Source organism: Camelus bactrianus, chromosome 6 (genome assembly GCF_048773025.1).
Source record: "Camelus bactrianus isolate YW-2024 breed Bactrian camel chromosome 6, ASM4877302v1, whole genome shotgun sequence".
Lineage (NCBI taxonomy): Eukaryota > Metazoa > Chordata > Mammalia > Artiodactyla > Camelidae > Camelus > Camelus bactrianus.
The window spans coordinates 36997990-37018088 of record NC_133544.1 but is presented as its reverse complement, the minus strand read 5'-3'; the positions used below and the strand labels follow the sequence as shown (position 1 = coordinate 37018088).

The 20099-nt window shown below is 41.3% G+C and overlaps 1 long non-coding RNA gene across 2 annotated transcripts in view; it reads left to right on the top strand.

Annotated features, from left to right (window-relative positions):
• Nucleotides 1-2001: 2001 nt before the first annotated feature.
• The window catches only part of LOC105074627 (uncharacterized), a 409795-nt gene continuing 391697 nt past the window's right edge, over nt 2002-20099 (top strand). For both annotated transcript variants that reach the window (XR_012507506.1, XR_012507504.1), the window contains exons 1-2: nt 2002-2076; nt 7444-7567. This is a non-coding gene — a long non-coding RNA (uncharacterized LOC105074627). The remainder of the gene's footprint in view (nt 2077-7443; nt 7568-20099) is intronic.

Genomic DNA, 20099 nt, shown 5'->3' with positions numbered 1-20099 from the left:
GAAACTCCAAAATAACAGTGGCTTAAACTGGAGGGAAGTTTCTTTCTTACATAAAGTAAATCTAGAGAAAAGCATCCCAGGAGAAGGCTCGTAATAGCATCAGGGCCCAGTTTACTTGTGTATTATTGCTCTGGATTCCTTGGCATGTGAACTTTACTTCAGGGTCCCAGCTCACTGCTTGAGCTCCAGCCCATCCCATCAACATTTCCAAGAAAGAGGAGGAAAGAAAAGCACACGCCCTCTCTTTAAAGGCACTTTGGGTAAATTGCACCCAGCCCTTTTACGTATGTCTCGTTGTCCAGGACTTAGTCCCGTTGTCAATTCTAAGGCAAGGAGGCTAGAAATATGGGCTTTGTTTTGGGTGGCTGTGTGCCTTAGGTAAAGTCAGGAACTCCGTCACTCTGGAAGAGGGAAAGAACTAGCAGGTTCTCTTAATAGCAAACTCAAATCTTCTTAGGAGGTAAAGCTATACACACATTGCATTTTAAATAACCACATAAAGCTTTTATTTTACTGAAGCCAAACAAGTCATACAGATGATATGAAACACAGACCGACCAACTGAAAGAATATAGTTGAGAACAGCGTCGTAGCTGTGGGGTGGGACTGGGTACACAGAGGGTGGTGGGGAGAACTGGAAGCTAGTCCAAGGGCAGCAGATGTTTTATATTAGGTAGAGGTGGTAAAAATACAAAAATAAAAAGATGGTGATGAACAAAATTCTATCTACTTTTGATCATCAAGGAAAGGTCATAGTAATACAGTTTCAAAATCAATATATTTTATTTAAAGGGTACTTTTACTTCCTTTGAACAAATCTTTAAGGCCGTATTACTTGGACTACCCGCTTCAAGCCTCCTGTGGTTCTTCTGTGTTTAACCAATGGTTCTCCAAGTCCTCAATTTTCCTTATAAAGCTCTTTTGTTCCTTCATGGGGCACAGAGTACTCAAGGAATCCTTGTGGCCAACAGAGGTTTTTCCCAGAGTTAGGGCACTACCCACCCCCGGTCAACAACGGCTGTCTCAGAAGTCCCCAACATAAAAAGAGGAGCAAAAAATTGCCCCACATATTTACAGGCTGAGTTTCTTTCTCTTAACTTATTATTTAAAAAAAAATCACACATACAGTGCACATTCACCAAAGAATTAGGAGACGGTGAGCAAAGAGAAAAAAATAGCCTATAATTCTGTTCTCCAGAATTGGCCACAGTTCATTTTTTTTTAAATTGAAGTATAGTTGATTTACAATATTGTGTTAGTTTCAGGTGTTGTAAGAGTGATTCAGTTATGTTTATTTTTCACATTCTTTTCCATTATAGGTTATTTCAAGACTTTACAGTTTCCTGTGCTATAGAGTTAAATCCTTGTTTTAAAATCTATTTTATATATTTAAATGTGTAGCTGTTAATCCTATCCTCTTTTTAAAATATTTTATTTATTTATATATTGTGTTATTATTTTTGGTGGGGTGGGCGGGTAATTGGATTTATTTATTTTTAACAGAGATGCTGGGGATTGAACCCAGGACCTCATACATGCTAAGCGCATGTACCCTACCAATTGAGCTAAGCCCTTCCTACTAATCATAGCCTCTTAATTTACCACCTCTCCCCATTTCCCCTTTGGTAATCATACGTTTGTTTTCTGTCTGTGAGTCTTTTTCTGTTTTGTATATAGATTCATTTGTATTATTTTTTAGATTCCACTTGTAAGTAATATAATATTTGTCTTTCTCTGGCCAGTTCATATTTTGATATTAAGTCCTAACAGACATTTTTAACGCCTTTTAAAAATATATTCACATAAACATTTATTTTAAAAAACACTGTCAAATTAATGCTTTATTATCTGCATTTTCAAGTTAACAATCTGGGGTGAACTTTTTTTGGTCAGTAGCTATAACTGCATCATTTCAAATGGCTGCCTAATGTTTAATTGGGAGGATGTGGAAGGACCCGTTTTCAGTGACACGAAATGTCTATGTGCTATGCTTCTTTTCATCAGGAATTTAGGAGACCTGGGAACTCACAGGAGCTGAGTGGAAGCAGAAGGCTTGAAAGAAGGTCAACAGAAAAGGTTAGTTGTGCAGTTGCCCCGGGCTGAGAGCCTGAACCTAATACCTGGACAACTGGTTGCTCCGGGAGGAGGCTGTCTGGAGAGGTGGCTGTCAGTGGGGATCGGTATCGCTCAGAGCCTGGGGCTCCCTCGGGAGACGGCTGAGAGCCCAGGTGAGGGCCTCTTTGGAGGCAGATGGCTCCGGAGAAATCACCTCAGGCCAGCTGGTGTCCTGCAAACAGGCCTCATCTGCCAGATGAGGACCTTGCCTTTTCTCCAACTGGTTTTAGAGAGAAAGAGCTCTGTCAAGCGGGCTGTAGCGTCAGAGGTCCTTTAGCTGCTAGCTCACTCCCGTTACCTCACCCCTCATTCTGCTCCCACTATCTGATGGCCATTGAAAGCAATTACTTCATGAGCTAGGTATGTGGAGTTCTTAAGTCTTCCCACTCAGGAGCCTTTGGAAATAAAACTCAGATTAGGTAACTGCTAGAGCAGGATAATCGAGTACATTTTTTAACGGTGACATAATGACTTTTCTCAGTTATTTCCCATTGTTTGAAGGGGGTCATTATCTCTCTGTGAAGCCACATCTGATATCGAGGCTAAAGTGAATTGCTGAAATACCGGTCCTTACCTCTGAATGGTAAGAGCCCACCTGCCTCCGTCTAATGGGCTTTGCACCATCAGGGCACTGAACGGTTGCTGGGGGCTTGCCGGCAGCCCTGATTTTGTGCATTAAGGGTACATTTCTTATAATGTGAAATCTACATCTGATGTAGATTCTGCTCCACAAGAATAAACTTGTTCTTTTTTGGAAATTAATGACCTCAGGGATCATTGGCTTTTAAATGTTACAAATTTTTATGACCTTATGAAAGGAATGGGGGCTACAGTAAGCCACTTAGTATTATATTTCCATTTTCTAGATAATGGATTAGGTGTAATGTCCCAGCAAATGTGAATAGACTACAGAGAGGAGGCTAGAAATAGAATAGGACACAAAATATGTACAACAAAATTGCCCAAGAAAGTCAAGTTAGATCTCCTCTGATATGACCAGTTATTAAAATACAAGGTAAATGCTCAGGAGCAATGTTAATGATTGATGGGAAATTAAATTAAAATAAAACCTGACTAAGTTCTTAGAGGACCCTAAAATGGGAATTTCAGAAGGTAAAAGTAGCCAGAATGGCAGAGACTCAGGCTAGATATCAAACAGGAGACTGGGGAAATAAATAGAGATAAAAATAGATGAATTCAGAAGGGATTAGTGCAGAGGTGTGAACCTGAATAAAAAAGAAAGAAAGAAGGAAAGAAAGAAAGGAAGGAAAGAAGGAAGGAAGGAAGAAAGACTATATTCAATATCTTGTAGTGACCTACAATGAAAAAGAATATGAAAAGGAATCTATGTATGTACATATATGACTGAAACATTATGCTGTGCACCAGAAACTGACACAACCTTGTAAACTGACTGTACTTCAAGGGAAATAATTGCAGATATAATCTCTATATGGAAATGAAAATATTTCATGATGCCAAAGAAGGGTTTTTCAGCTAGGAGAGAGGGAGTTTGAAAACAATTCACATAGTAAGTAGTAATCTGCATATTAAGAAAGATCATTTTTACCCCTTTTGATAAGGGGAAAAATGAAAAGATAGTGAGACAGATGTCTCGTATTTCTAGGGGACAGTCTTTCTGAGATACATTGTCTGGAAGCTATTCTTTCTGTTAATAGTCATGGGGTTAAAATAAGTAGCTTTTGAAGGGAAACTGAGGATAGAGACAAGAGGGACCTTGTGATTTGGCAGTCAAGGCCATTGACATTGGGCTATGCGTCCGTGGGAGCTGGCGTTCAGAGAAACAAAATACCCTGAGAAACAGATGGGGAAACAGAGCCAGAGAACCATTAAACACTGTGATGAACGTCACATTGCTGAAAGTTGGCGTAGAACATTCTCTAATCACTTAGGCATTGCTAGGGAGTTCAGGGACTCTGGGGCAAGCCATGGATTGATTGGCAGGAGTCAAGTGAATGGGATGTCTCAGTGCTAAACACTTAGATGCCGTCACTTATGTCTGTCTCAGCCTCTGTTTCCACATCTGTGAAATGATGGGATAGATGGCTGTGACCCTAGTGAGGACTGGGGAGGGGGCTGGGGCTGTGCAGCTGGGAAAGTTGAGTTGGGGGTTATCATCTAAGATAACGATGAATTGGTCATCTAGGTGGAGCTAGCCAGAAGTACCAAATCTGCAAGAGTCACGGGGCTTAAGTGGTGGTGGGTCAAAGGTGGAAGAGGGAATTTCTAGGACACAGTCTCCAGACAGGGTCAAAAGATCATGATTTGGCATTTTGCTGTGAAGGCCCTCTTTCTTCCTTGCCCTGTACCTAAGCCTTGCCAGTCTTAAAGCAGCTGTGTTTGGCAGCAGCTATTAAACACAAATGTTGTATTTGTGGGGAAAAGTGTGTAAGTATCAGAAAACAGTGGAGCCAACCTAAGCAAAAGCAGGGAAGTGATTAATAAGCAACAGGGGTGCTTGGAACCTTGGAAACAGACTCAGAGCAAAGACTGGAAGTCTGTTGTGACTTTCCATCTCTGGTCTTTCTTCCCTTCTATGTCTCTGCTTGGTCTGTAAGTTAGACCCTTATTCTAATCAGCACTGTCAGTGCACAACTGGAATACAGGGTCCAGGCCTGGACTTTACATCCTGAAGGGGGGACATGAAGTCAGTTCAGAGGAGAACCAAATGAATGATTAAAGAGCTAAAAAAAATTAAGCCTGAGAGGAGATGCTAAAGGACTGCAGATGGATAATTCATCAAGAAAAAGGCTGCCATTGGGCAGAATGCAGTTGTTAGGATATGACGGATTGATGTGGAAGAAGATGGTGACCAATGTTCTTTGTCTTCACCAAGGGTAAACCAAGAGGGGATAGACTCAAATCACAGCAAAAGGGATTCAGGCTGGATGAAAGATAGTGGGTGAAAGACTGGAGGCATCTCGCTGGCTTTCAGGGGAAAGCTGAGACCTCACCTACAGCTGCTTTGACAAATAGGTGATTCTTGCCTCTCCGGAATGATGTTTGCTCAGCTTCAGGCAGGGTGATGACCTGGAAGGGCCTGTCAGACTGTCTTAATTTGGAAGGCAGATATTTGGTTGGGTCAGAGAAGCTCTGATTTTTTCTCTGGCATCAGTGTCTGAAGGGACTTCTTATGCACTTTGATATTTTCTCAGGCTCACAATCATATTATGCCATTATATAATCTTCTGCCTTGTGTTCATTAGTCTAAAGTTTCATGTCTAGCTGACAAAGTCCACTTACGCTAGATTTGCAGGTTTGGGACATATTCATTCCTGGTTATTTAGAAAATTATTAAATAATATGATGTCCAAGCTCCTTTTTTGCCTTCAGATCATCCAGTGGCTATTTCACAAACATGAGACAGCAATGCTTATTTTGCTTTCAATCACATAGTTTGACTTTTCAAATAAAAATGATAGATGCCCTTCAGTTGCAAAAGTAAAATAATGAACATTTTCTCCACTTAACTACTTTAAACTCAGCCGTTACCTTATTCAGTTACACGTGACTCAAGTATTGGAAGCTGCTCAGCTCCCAGCGAGAGCAGAGCGGGAGAGTAACATTGTGTGATGAAATCCTAAACACCAGCTCTAAATGTTGGCTGTTTTACATGTTCAATGATGGCAAAAAGTCAACTGAAACTTTCATCTAGTAGTTATCAAGAAAATGGCTTCAGATGTTTCCCAGCTAAATGCACAGAAAAATTATAATGAGAAGGGGAGTGTTGCTAGGGGCTGTTTAATGCCTAGAAAATCATTCGAATAAAACTCACCCTCACATTTTGATTCCTCTCCCTGGGGCATTCATCCTTCCATTGCAAGTCCCTCTCTAGGTTGGTGGTATCTCTGACCAGCTGGAAGTGGTTTTAGAGGTGAACAGGACTCTTTTCTAATAAAATGAGGCTGTCATAAAAGTAAGGTCTTGGAATAACAATGAACTACGTCTACATCTGATAATTACACATAGAATTTGTATGCACCACACATTTTGACACTAACAGAGTGTTTTGCTTCCAGATGGATGTCAGTTTAAGTCACCCTATAATGCCTTTACCCATAGACCACCAACTTCCCCACTATTATAGTCCCTAATGATAGAAATTTCATACCAATCTCAAGTTATTATGGCCCCAAATGTGATATTTAGTGTGGTTTTGTTTTATTTCTCTGTAAGGGTTGGGCAAATGACAAAGAACTGGGTTCAGAGGTGTGCTTGCCTTCCACAGCCCGGATTACTCAGGGGCGAGGTGTCTTTGAAGAGCCTGATGCTGGAGTCACGGCTGCTAATGGGGTCAATGACAGCGGGCAGGGGGCTTCCAGGCATCTGGGGCTGCTGCTAAGTGCTTGTGGGTGCCATGGGAACCCAGGGTGTGGAGAGGTGGCTTCTTTTTGAGGAAGAGCAGACAGTGCGAGGCCAGAGAAAAAGCCAAGGGCAAGGTGAAGCCAGCAGAGTGGAATTCAGACTATTTATTACTGATGAACGACTGATGTGGGTGTCGGAGACCTGGCTGCTGCTGGAGCAATGTCCACCCAAAGGCCTTTCAACCCAGTGTTCCCTGAAGCCCTTTGAGAAATGTTGGCGCTCTATTAGACAGGGCATTTAATCCTAATTTCAGATTGCCCGCCAAGCACTAGTCTTGAAACCATTAGGTTTCTCTCCCTCTCTTTCTTTTGTAATAACATTCCTTTTCCCACTAAAATGTTATTTCAGCAAATAACCCAAAGCAAAGACTGAGTGCCCCACCTCCAGCGTTAATCCAGCCCCGTAGCCTTCGGGTGCAAGGCCAGCTGGGTCTTACTTCCATACTCTCCCTTGCCTGAATCTCACTTAGGCTCTGCTTTCAGTTAGGTGGGGGTCCCGAGCCTGAGTGAGGGTCCTTTCACAGCCTCCACCGCCCTATGTAGAGCGAGCCAACTGGGTTGGGAATCTGTCTGTGACTCGCCCACCTTCAGTGAGGGGAAAGCACGCAGGCTCACTTAGACAGAGCTGACTCAGCACGTTACCCGGTAAGCGGCATTCATTCCCCTAACTGGTTAAAAGTAGAACTCTCTGAGACGATTCATCTACTTTGTAGACATTTTTACAAGGAAGAGAAGCAGGTGGCAATTTTCCTCAGAGAGTAGGCAGCGCCCAAGCCCCACCCCTGAACTGTGTGGAGCTATTCGAGTCTCTTGTCAGCTCTGGGGGCTTTGAGCCCTGTGGACACAGAGTGGGACGGGAATGGGGTGGGCAAGCGGAAGGTGATGGGCAAAATCCTGAAGTCCATACACTTCACCGTAATCTCTTCCTGACGTCTGTTTTTAGATTTGCTAAAGATAGATGGCGAGCTTGGAGAGGGAGACCTGTGGTGGAGAGAGTGTCCCGTTAAAGAGGTGTTGGGGTGATGGAATCAGACGGCTTCAGGAAAGCTAAAGATTTGTTCCTAAAGGTAAGGACAGTGGACTTGGGGCCACGAGTGGGCGAGTAGTGGGTAAGCCAGCTGGCCCGAGGGCAAAGCCGAATGAATTGCCAAGGTTTATAAGGGTTGACACCCCCCACCCCACTGCACCTCATAGCCTCTTGTTCTAAGTAACTGACAGCATGTGCTTCCTATTTGGAGCTGGGGAGAAAGGATTTGCCAGAAGAGGATGCTGAGAAAGTCTCCACCCCAGGCTCTGGAATAAGCAGAAGAGAGCCCTGCTACCCTGTGTAGTGACAGCTGAAAATCACGAGGGAGCCTTCTGTTTGGGTGTCATGACCTTCCCGTCACATCCCCATATTCTGGCAATGGCTGGAGAGGAGATTAGTGTGACAGGCGCACCTTTCAGCACTCCTCAGTCACACCACTTAGGTTGCAGGAGGGAAGAGGCAGGAGAGAGATGAGCTGGCCCCTGCTTCCTAAACTCCCTCCTCTCCCCTGTCAGGACCAGGTCACAGAGGTCACCTGTCACGTGGGAAGGTCCTGATGATAAGTGCAAGCCTCTCCCTAATTCCCTGAGTGTGGTGTTGGCATGGGTTATTAAAGAAGGGATGTTTATCTCACCTGGGCTGTCGGTCGTCCACACGCACATCCCAGCCCCTCTTCCAACCCCCTCAGCTAAGACGCCCGCCTCAGTTAGAATCCAGCCTTCACAGAGGGGAATCTCTTGATTTCTAATTATGCGGGAAACCACTTTCTCTTCTCCCTCCCTTTAAAAATGATAAATGACTTAAAGTGAAGCAGATGCAACCATGTCTTTTCAGCATTGTTTAGGAGATGTGGAGGTAGAAATATGATGGATTGGATTTGAATTCGCTTAGCTCTGACAGAGATAAATTGTCACTAAAATCATAAGGTTGCATATTTTCACAATCAAGCCCATTTCACTTTTGAAACTGGTTATTCTCTATAGGCTTTTTGTCAGCAATAGGGAAGGAATGGAATAATAATGATCAGATTAGAGGGAGACCATTAAAAGCACTGAGACAGTCGATTTGCTTGGCTGAAATATTTGGTTAGGCTGCTGGTCTCTTTGCTTCCAAGTCTCTTTGCTTCCCCTGCAGCAGGAAGTGTGAGAAAACGGTTGGTCTCTGTGGCCACCGTTGCAATGAAACTTACCCACGTTGGTCCCAGCAAGTGCTGTGATGTTCTACGGATAATTGAAAGTGACCTCTGCTCAGATCATTTTAAAAAGGTACATTTCTGAGTCATCTTCCTAATATCCAGATAAAAACAGTGGACTTGCTCTGGGCAAAATTTCCCTAAAGATAGTATATTTGAAGTTACTTGTATGCACAGACCACCTCTGAAATAATACTCAAGAAACTAGTAACTTCAGCTGCCTCTGTGAAGGGGAACTGGATGATTGGGAGAGTGGACTATTGTTTAATCATTTAAAAAACCACCCATTAAAATAGTACCTATTAAAATGAAAACTAAAAAAGAAACTATTTTAAATATTTTCCTTTATTGAAAAGTAGACACCATGCTGCCTGGTTTTGCTTTTTCAGTTATTATGCGTGATCCACGCGTGGTATACATTCAGCCGCCCTGGGTTGTGTTAAAGACGTAGGCGCAGGCATAAAGGAGTATCAGAAAGCAAAATCTGTCAGAACAATGGTCCCACCAAATCTCCCTGGAAGGTCAATGGTTGTACTTGGCTAGAGACTGCTAAACGATGTTCATTTAAACATGAATTTAAGATCAGCCGTCTTCTAGGAGGACATTTAGAAATGTTGATGAAAGAAGTCACCCATTATCTAACTGCTCTGACACCATTGTTGCTAGCCTTGCAAAATATATCTGCTTGGGCCCTTTTCTATGTTTATCTGATTCTATATATGTGGCTGTGGCTGTGTGTGGGGGCATGTGTGTTGATGCCAACTAAATTCCCTCTAAGGGCCAGGCAGCTAACATAAATGTGTGAAATTAGAGAATCATGAGGATTATGCTACACTGGAGAATTTACACTTAGCCTAAAGATACCCAAAGTTTTCATAATGTGCTGCCAAGCATTAACAGTCTGTAGGTGGGATTTAGCTTGTGGGCCACCAGTTTGTTTCGTAGGACGTAACCAAGGTTATTATTTTCTTCTATATCCTTTCAGAGATATTCTGTGTGTGTGTGTGCATCTATGTGTCTGTGTGTGTGTCTGTGTGTGTATTTCCTATGTGCACAAACACATAAATCCATTCCTTCCCTGCCTTTTTTTGTGAAGCAAGTGATAGCGTGCCGGTTGCAATTTTAACTCCAGACTCAGTTGAACCTTTTGGTTGACTGTTGTCCTGTCTGCATGGTCACTTGTTACCTCTCTTCTGATCACCTTCTAGGTTCTTCTTGATCCTCTTCCAAGAGTGTAGGGGTTCTCCACCACTACAGTATACTTGCATTTCTTTTTTTTAGGGAAAAATCTCTCCACTTGAAGCCTTATATAATTCCTTACCCTCTTCTCTTCATGTTAAGCCCTAAACTGTTTAAAATTCCTTTTCTTTTCTTTCCCCTGCTTTATTAGTATTTTCATCACCTATCAGTTATGATTATTTTCAGGTTCTATTAGCATGTTGTTATGCATGCTGCAAGAATCATGTGAGATGCTAAATAGGACTAAGCCTGAGTTTGACCCTTGGGTCACTGGATTAGACTCAACGACCTTCCCTAAATTGAATACTGTGTCATCCATCATTGTATATTCTAACCGCTCTTGCCAACAGCTTTTAGCTGTAAGGAGCTGCTTTCAATATCTACCATCTGCCACCAACCCTCATCTAACCACGTAACAAATTTAATGAAGAATCTTGTTCCACTAATAAGATTATTAAGCATGATTCTGTTGACAGTGCACGCATTGGCAGCTTTTCTTGAGAACTTTTTAAAAAATTGCTTGGCTGTAGAGAATTTGTATAAGGTAGCCCTTTCTTGCAAAGTGCTTAGAGTGAACGAAGTGAATAGTTCTAAACTTGATCTTATTGATGTACGACCTTGGTAGGCACTTAACTACTGAGCCTTGATTTCCTCCTCAATAAAACAGGGTTAGTAATGTCCATTCTAGTTATGTTACAAAGTTATTGGAATAAAGTTACAAAACAAATGCAAAAGTTAAATGCTATATGCATTGATCCTTTTCCACTCCAGGGCTGCTCCACAGTCAGGTGAGAAAATAGGGTAGCTGTGGATTTGCACTTATGCTGAAAAGTGCAATTTTCTCCTGAACCTCCTTACTTTCCTTCAGTCTCTCCCCTAATACTCCTTATTCAGCAGGTGACTTTGACTTCTCAGAGGCTCTGGATGAAGGCTTCTGCAGCGTCTCTCAGTTCTCTGCCTCCAATATTCTCATTTTCAGTCTTTCTTTCACGGCCTCACTGAAGATAGTAGGTGCAGCTCTTGCTGGTGTGGCCCTCCACCCTGACCTGCATTCCTTCCCCTCCCTGACTTTGCTCTGCCTTTCTGAGGCACAATTTTTCTCCTTCTCTATTGGCTCCTTCTCCTCCCTGTTAAGTGTGCTCATGTTTCTTTTTCTAAAATCCTCCCTTGGGTTCAGCTATTCCCTCAAGGCTACAACTCATCCCCTCTTCCTTCTTATCTCACCACCAAATATCTGTGCCTCACCATTCCCTTTCCACGTACTTTGGCCTTAGCTTCTTACAGTACCATCCCTCCATACTATCTGGCTGCATCTGATGCCTTGAAGGCCATATTCTAATAACCAAACTTGCTAGTTTTAACTCAGTTCTCATCTTTCTTGAATTTAGTGCATCATTTAACACTATTGGTAAAAAGTTCATTACTTTCCCAATAAAGACTGGTTTTTCTTTTTTCTGTTCCTTAAATTTTGTTGTTCTTCAAGGTTCTGTTCCCAAACCTTGGTGGTCTTATCAAGCCATACATCTTCTGTGGTTAATCGTCAAATGCTAGGTCATATCCTAATTGCAGTCCCAAATTCCAGACCCACATTTCCAACAATCGGCAAGGCACCTGCACGTGAAGGTCATGATGAAGCCATTCAAGCTCAACATTTCAAAGTCAGGCTCAATATCTCCTCAGCTAGTCTGTACACTTGATTTCCCTATTTCCATTCAGATATTTTTTTCTTATGCATTGACAACTTCTTCTAAAGCTGCCTAATGACTGGACCCCAGACGTCTAGGCTGGTGATGAATTAGGCAGCAAGCAAGTCAAGAAGAATATTAGAGTAGTAATGGTCTGAGTGAAATTAAGATGAACAACAGGAAAAAACCAGGCAGAGGAAAAGGAAATTAACACCTTGCATTTTGCTTAGAACAGAGTCAGAAGACCGGGACTTTTCAATAGGCCAGTGTTTGTATTTTTAGTTTTCTATCAAGGATTCTGACTGGCAGGTACAAAGCCTGAGTCCACACCACAGTAGCTCATTGTTTTAAAACTGCTAATAAAAATATCTTTTTGGACTATCTAATTTATTATTACTCACACTTTAAATTTACACATCCTTCATTTTTTCTTTTACTATGAAGTATTTTAAACATACAGAGAAGTACAAATAATGGATACTTCACTACCGTTAATCACTTTGCCATTTTGTCATATTTGCTGCAGCAAATTACATAGCATTTGTAAAACGTTTAATCTTCAAATAATTTTAGACTTAAAAAATTGCAGCAATAACAGCCTGCACATACCCTTCATGTAGCCTCCTTAAATATTAACACTTTACATAACCGTAGTAAAATGACTGAAACCAGGAACTTAACACTGATACAATACTCTTAACTAATCTACAGACCTTACTTGAATGTCACCAGTTTTCCCCACTGATATCCTATATTGCATCTAAGATAGTTCCTCAGTCTTCTTTTGTCCTTTATGATTGGACACTTTTGAAAAATACTGGCCAGTTATTTTGGGGAACGTCTCTCAATTTAGAGCTGTCTGGTATTTTCTTATACTTAAATTCATTTACGCATTTTTAGCAGGAGCATCACAGAAGCGACACTGTGTCCTTTCAGTGCATCACATCAGGAAGTTCTCAGTGTCGATGATGTGCTCCATTGCTGGTGATGCTCACTGTGATCATTTGGCTGAGGAGATGTTTTTCCAGGCTTTTCCATTGAGAAGTTACTCTTTTCCCCTATGTAATGAGTAAGTATTAATAAGTATCTTATGCAGAAATATACTGAGACTATGCAAATATCCTGTTTTTCATCACATCTGTAGCATCTATTGGTGACTCTTACCTGCAACGATGATTACGCTGATGTTTGTCAACTGCTGATTTTTTCTATTTCCATGAGGACTTCTCTCCCATTTGTTTATTTATTTAATATTTTATTATCTCAAATGCAGCCATGGAATCTGCTTTATTTTATAAGCTGTAATTCATTCCTATTATTATTCTGTTGCTCAGAGTGTCCTAGACATAGTCCTTGGTAGTTCCTTCAGGATGACTCCTACCTTCGTCCCACATGCTCCATCTTTTTGGAGTGCTTCCTTACTTCTTGGTACCACAAGGGGTTCTAGGCTTATCTTGTCATTTCCCTACTCCATCCGTAGATCTTTCCCCCCTCTTCTTTTAAATACACAAACGTCATGGAAATCCCTTGTGCCCTGTGAACACTTTCTTATTCCAAGGTTTTTGTTTCCCTCATCAGATGTTTCCATTCTTCTGGTGTCAGACACATCAACACTATATAGACAGTCCCGTTCATGAATTTATCTGTCGACTATATGTATATGTATCCATAAATAATACAGTTTTTGGCATATTTTACAACCCTAGATGAATGAAATATTATGAATATATACAACTAGACGTTTACAAATTCATGTTGGTACACGTGGCTCAAAAGCTCATTCATTTTAACTGCTGTGTAATATCCCATTGTAGGAGTATGCCAAATTTATTGATCTTTTTTTCATTACTTGACAGACATTTTGATTATACCCATTTTTTGCTGTTATAAACTTGTTCTTATAAGCTACCTGCTTGAGCTATTATGTTAGAGTTTCACTGGATTATAGACTTAGAAGTACAATTACTAGACCTGGGCGTATGCTTGTCTTCAACTTCATTAGCTCTTATCTCCAAAATGTTTGTTTTTATTTGTATTATTGCCAGCCACGTGTGTCCTGATGTCTACACATCTTCACCAAACCTTAGTGTTGTCAGTCATTTAAATTTTTGCCTAAGTGAAATGATCTTTGTTGTTTTTATCTGCATATCCCTGATTGTTAGTGAGGCTGAGCATATTTAATGTTTATTGATCATTTCTCTCCTGTAAACGGTTTGTAATCATTTGCTCATTATTCTGTTGGATTGTTGTTCTCTTATTAATTTGCAGTTTTTAATAAGCTTCAGCTACTGGCACTTTGCTGGTTATCTGTGATGCAAGTATCTTCTCTCTGCTGATGGCTTGTTTCCTAACCTTGCTTGAAGTCTTTTTATCCTTCTAATTTCAATTCAGTCTTCCAAGTGGGTTTCCTAATTGGACATTTTAATGAAGTGGCCTTTGACATGCTACTCATAAATCAATTTCTTTTAACTAAATTTGTTCACCAGGAATTTGAAACAACTGGGTGAGTTCAAAATGAATTTTTGGATTCAAGGATCAGAAACCCACTCAGAGATTTTTTTTTTTAAAAGAAAGAAATCAGAAAGCAACTTTGATCCTTTCACAAGTGAGGTGTAGCCTTCATCTGTTTCTTTGTAATAGAATCTGAGGCTGGGAAGGGGACTGTTTGATATCTGTAATATCCAATTTAAAATTCACTGAATTCTAGAAATAAAGAACTAGAAGGAATCACAGGGACCATCTGGTTTAACCCTCTCATTTTACAGGAAATAGAGGCTCAGAGAGATGAAATAAAATATTTAGGGTTGAGATCTAGTTTCTTTTCCCCCAAAGATTCCAATTTTTGAAAGGATGGATTTAGCGCTTTATTCTCCTGAGGGGATGAGCCTCTCACAATTTGACTTGGACACACATAATATCCTGTAAGTTTCCCTCTTCTTTTGAAGGATAACTCCCTCCCACCTCTCACCATTTACTATCACTCTTCGAGTAGAATATAAGTCCTGGTCAAAGGCTTCGGACACACAGCAATTCATATTCCCCTGAATCTAACGGGTATTATAAATCAGTCTGCAGGATGGATGGGGGACTTCCGTTTTCTCTTTGTTTCCTTTCTTCTTTTTTTTCTTATTAAGATCCATTTCCTTTCTCTAGGGAGAGAATACAATAATATTCTTTCTTGGATTTAGGAAACTTTGGTTAGAAATAAATCTCTCCATATGGTTAGCTGAGATTCCCTTGAGCAAGATCAAAAGACCCCAATATTTTTTTTCCCCACTTATTTTTCTTATGCAAGGTCTGCATCTAAATGGCCTAAAAGTTTATTTTCGTTAAATCAGTTTTCTTTTCTAAATAAAGTGTGAAATGAGGGGTCATGTTTCTAGTTAGAGCCCCACTCCCTTTTTTTTTTTTTCTTTAGCACTAAACATTTATGAATCTAGGATAAGATACATGAAAAGGGCTTTGAGAAAAAGCAGAGCAAGCAACTGAATGCAAAAATCCTTTGGGATCACTGGTAATGACTATCGATCTTAACTGCCCAGTGCTGTTAAATCACCTCTGGATTTCCCTTAAGCTACTTTCTGTAGTAATTGTCAGATTTGTCTGGGTCCTTTCCTTTAAATCACAGGTCTCCACAAACAACACAGCAGCATGCTAGAAACCAGATGGTTAGCTCCTAGAGGACATGTCACCTTTGTTTATTAGTGTCACCTAATGATGACAATGATGATGATGGTGATTAAAATAAAAATGAAGTAGTTATGCTTACTGCATGCCAGACAATGTTCCAAGTATTTCATATGTATTAAAAACAAAGCTCATTTAATCCTCAGGTCTGGGACGTGAGTTCCCATTATTATCTATATTTTATAAATGTAGGCATGGAGAGGTTATGTAATTTATCCAGAGTTACACTGTTTATCAGTCAAGATCCAAACAGAACATAGATGACACATAAAAACAGTTAACTTGGGAGGGTTTATTTACAAAATGGGCTAGTTACAAACGTGGATGTAGAGGAAGCATTGTCGGCTACTACCCCAGGTCTGAATGGATGAGGAGAGCAAAACCCTGGAGGGGAGAGATGTGTGAAGCCAGTTGTGTCTTGCAAGGAGCAGGGATCTCTGAGCAGGGGCACTGTTAGCCCACGGCAGCCTTGCAGAGAAGGAGCCAAGGGAATAAGCACCCGAATCCTCTTCTCCTCCCTCCCTCCCTCTGGACTCCTGCCAGGCGCCCTCAGTAGTAGACTTAGGCAGACTTCATGGGAAGTTCAAGTTTCCTGAGGTCTGCTGATGTCATCCTTACAGCCCCGCATCAGGGCAGTGATGTAGGGTCCGTCTGGTGCAGACCACACAGCGCACGGCAGAGGTAGGACTTAAACCCAATGTCCATATTCCTAACCACTGTGCCCCAGAGTGCCTGCAGGTCCAGGAGGCACTGTAGCATGTAGTGACCAGCATATAACTGGGACGTATAACTAATCTAAGAGGCACTGACTTGTTCAGTAAATCACTAGACAGGTTCACAGGCTAATGTTTGTCCTGATGGCAAAAAAGCCAACAGTACCATGTTGACTTTATTTTTTATTTATTTATATGTGCCTAGCTTAATTCAGAAACAGCTTCAACAGATTTGAAGCTGTTGGACTCATCTTCCTTTTTAATCATTAATCATATATTGATTTTCACTTTTTAGGTTGAGCAAAAATCTACTGATTTCCCTCCAATTATATATGCTTTCTTGTATTCATTTGTTGATTATTCCAAAATAATTGGATCGCAGTTAATATTTAAGTTGAAAGTTGCTAAGGGTTAAATTGCTCCCTTTTAGTTTTCAATTCTGGAGGAGATCACATAAACTGAGCTGAATGCAGAATCAAATGTTATAAACCAATTACTTCAAGAATCACTCATCACTGGGATAAAGCATTTTGATATTATTGTTGTTTTCCACTTAGTTTCTATTTTACGTAGAATACAAATCCTGGAGCACTGTGTGACAGTTCTGGTGTAGACAACTGGCATCAGGAAGTTCTGGTTCTGTAGCTGAGGCGGGGAATGGAGGGTGAATTCCATCCTGACCAAGTGGCCTAAAGGCAGATTTCATATCAGAGGCTTCATCAAGGAGGTCGCCCAAAGGGAATGCATGGTCTTAAGGACAGAGATAAAAAAATAGAGTTAGAAGAACACAGAGTGATGTCTTAAAAAGATATGTACGTCTTTGATTTTCTTTTTTAAACTTTGGGAGTTGAAAAATTGCCAGTGGGAATAAGAATTCTGATTCAAATACGACTGTGCAAGTTGCAATTTATTCTGAAGTTTCAAAAGCAAAGGGTAACTCACAACAGTCTCCAGCTTCTTTAAGTTGTGTGTGCTGTCAGCATTTGCCCAGCTGCTCTGGAGGGAAAAAACCCCTGGGACTCAGAGGGCAGATAGTTCTCTTTAAATAAAGGAACTCACTGCATAAGAAAAGAATAGCTGAGGTGCGACACTCAAGGACCTTTCCTCTAGATTACAGTAAAAATACAAAGCACAGACTGAAAGTGTGCTTCACTTTCCTTTTCTTGAGGTGTGAGCTACATTAAATTGCCAGAGAATGTGGAAAATGGTTTCAGCATTATGGGCTGCAAAGCCTTTGTGAAGATTGCTCAGGAGTCTGAGTAGCATTATTATTTTTAAAACTTTTTAATTGAGGTATAATTAATTTACAATGCTATGTTAGTTTCTGGTGTACAGCAAACTGGTTCAGTTACACATCGGTATATATTCTTTTTCATATTCTATGGTTTATTACAGGATGTTGAATATAGTTCCCTGTGCTGTATAGTAGGACCTTGTTGTTTATCTGCTTCATATATAGTAATCCCAAACTCCTGATTTATCCCCCTTTCCTTTCCCCTTTGGTAACCACAAGTTTATTTTCTATGTCTGTGAGTCTGTTTCTGTTTTGTAAATGAGTTTGTTTGTGTCTGAGTAGCAGTGCTTAGCAAACTATCACCAGCAGTGATGGCATCAGTGATGGTGACAGTGATGTCACCAACAGAGACTGAGGTGTTCTGTAGGTTGCACCCTGTCAGCAAGGTCTGGCGAGGGGAGAGCTGCCTGGCCGGCTGTGTGAGGTGGGCTGCCCCACCAGAGGGACTTCCAGCTAGAGGTGACAGTTCTGAGTTCCCACCCCTTCCCCTTCCTTCAGGGAGAGAAAGTTGTCACAGGCAGGCAAGGACAGAAACTAATTTTGAAGCCCAGTTTCCTTATTCTTTACCAGAATCATTTGCGGGGCCTCCCTGAGTTGTCTGCGTGCGTGACCAGGTATCATGATCTGGAGAGAGTGATGGGTGAGACGCTGGAGCCGGTCCTCACCCTCCTGGGGTCCACTTGCTCACTATACACACACACACACATATATACACATACATATATATACACATATATACATATATACATATACACACACATTATATACATATTTATATCTATATATCTATATATAGATATATAAAAGATATTTAACATTTTATCCTGTGCCAAGTGATTTGAAAACCTGGGTGCAAAGGATTAGATGTGTAAATTTTTAATACATTTTTTAAAACCAAAAGACTATAGGATAGAGTTCAAGGAATAAAAAACCTTTATAATATTGCTGCCTTTGCAGACATTTTTTTGAAATCTGATTCAAAAGCTGCCAAGCTTCTCTTGGAAAAGTTTCTGCTTGCCTTGAAATCCTTCAGCCAGCGTTTGTGGGGAGCTGGTTGGTGTTGTCTGGTGCAGGTTCCCGAGACAGACATCGCAATGAGCATATTCCCACTTGGCAGAGGGATTTAAGTGCTCAGTGTTAAGTAGGTGTGATGGGGATACCCTGATTGAAACAGTGCCCCGCTTTATGATTTGGGGCTGAGCAAAAGGAGAGGCTTGTGCATTTTCAGTACTAAGGCTCTTTCCCCTGAGGTCATTAGATCAGAGAGAAAGGTAAAATGTTAGGATTTAGGGACAATGGAACTGGGCTGAGTTATACAATTCCACACTGTGCTGGGGAAAAAGAAGAAATCTCTGGTTATGCTCTGAATGAGGGAAAATCACTTTTTCCTTCACTTGGGAGAGAGTGGGCTTGAGCCCCAGTGCTCCTTCTTTTCTTTCCTTAAATTGTAAAGGAAAGTGGATAAGGAAAGATCTCTTTTGAGGTGATCTACAGCCTCTATCCCTGAACTTTTAAAGAGCTCTTTTGAAGCTGGTCACATCCTCACACAGGGGTAGAGGGTACTTCCTCTCCTGTAAAGTGGGGATTCCATGAGAGCTGTTAAGAGGTAACATGAGAGTGGGGCTGGTGGGACAGGCTGCATTGCCAGCGCCTGTGGAGTGCCTGACCCAAGTCAGTGGGCATTTACAGGTCCTTATGTGTCAGGCAAGGGGAAGGTTATAATATACTGTCCTTGCTCTCAAAGCACTTACAACATTTTGCTTTCTCCTTACAATATTTTTGGAGACCAGAAGCCTCTGGTGGCACAATTCAGTAATATCAGGATTCGATGAAACTCAAAGTATTTATTGGAGATCTGCTTGTACCAAATGCCATGCAAGAACTCTTCAGGTGCTTGATCAGAAATCATCCTAGCCTTCAAGAGACTTGAACTTGAGACAAGAATGGATCAGAAAATAATATCTGAGCAAATACTGTTGAAAGCTTTAGTGATCAGGCACCCAAAGGCGCTACCGCCTGAGGATTTTGTCCGCAAGGAAGGCGGGCTTCCTGGGGGAGATAAAATCTCTTCCAACTCCCTTCCTCCCTTTGGTCCCCACTAGCTGAGTTTCTTCAGTGGCTTTCTTTGCGTTAGTAATTGGGTCTCAGTACTTTCCATCTATTCAGTAATTCATTTATTCTTGTATATGTTCAACAACTATCTGAGTGCCTCCCACGTGTGAGGGATTATGTGAGGCATGGGATAAGATGCAGAGAGCAAGGCTACACCTCCTTGGCCCATGGAGCTTACATTCATGCTTGACAGACAGATGTTAAACACATAATCACACACTGAGTTAACTGGATGTGTTAAATGAGTGAAGGCAAAATGTATGTTGTAAGAGCACAGGACAGAAGACTCGCCCTAGTTTGAAGAAGCAGGGAAGATTCTTAGAGTGAAGGATGTTTGAGCTGAACTTTGAAGGATTATTAGGAATTAAAATGAGACAAAGGAACAGGGGGAAATATTCAAGCCACAAAGAACAGCCTATGCGAAGTCCTGGAGCAGGAGAGTTCATAAAGGGGCTTGACGATGAGACCGATGTTGGTCTTTGCAATGAGAAGCCTTCAACGGATTTTAAATTTTACAGAAACATGAACTAATGTGCATTTTGAAGCTATGGTTCTGGGCAGGGTGTAGAGGACGGGTGGAGGGAGGAGAGAGTGGAGGCAATTGTGTTCATGCAAGGAGTCGATGGAGGTTCCTGAAATAGTGTGGAGTG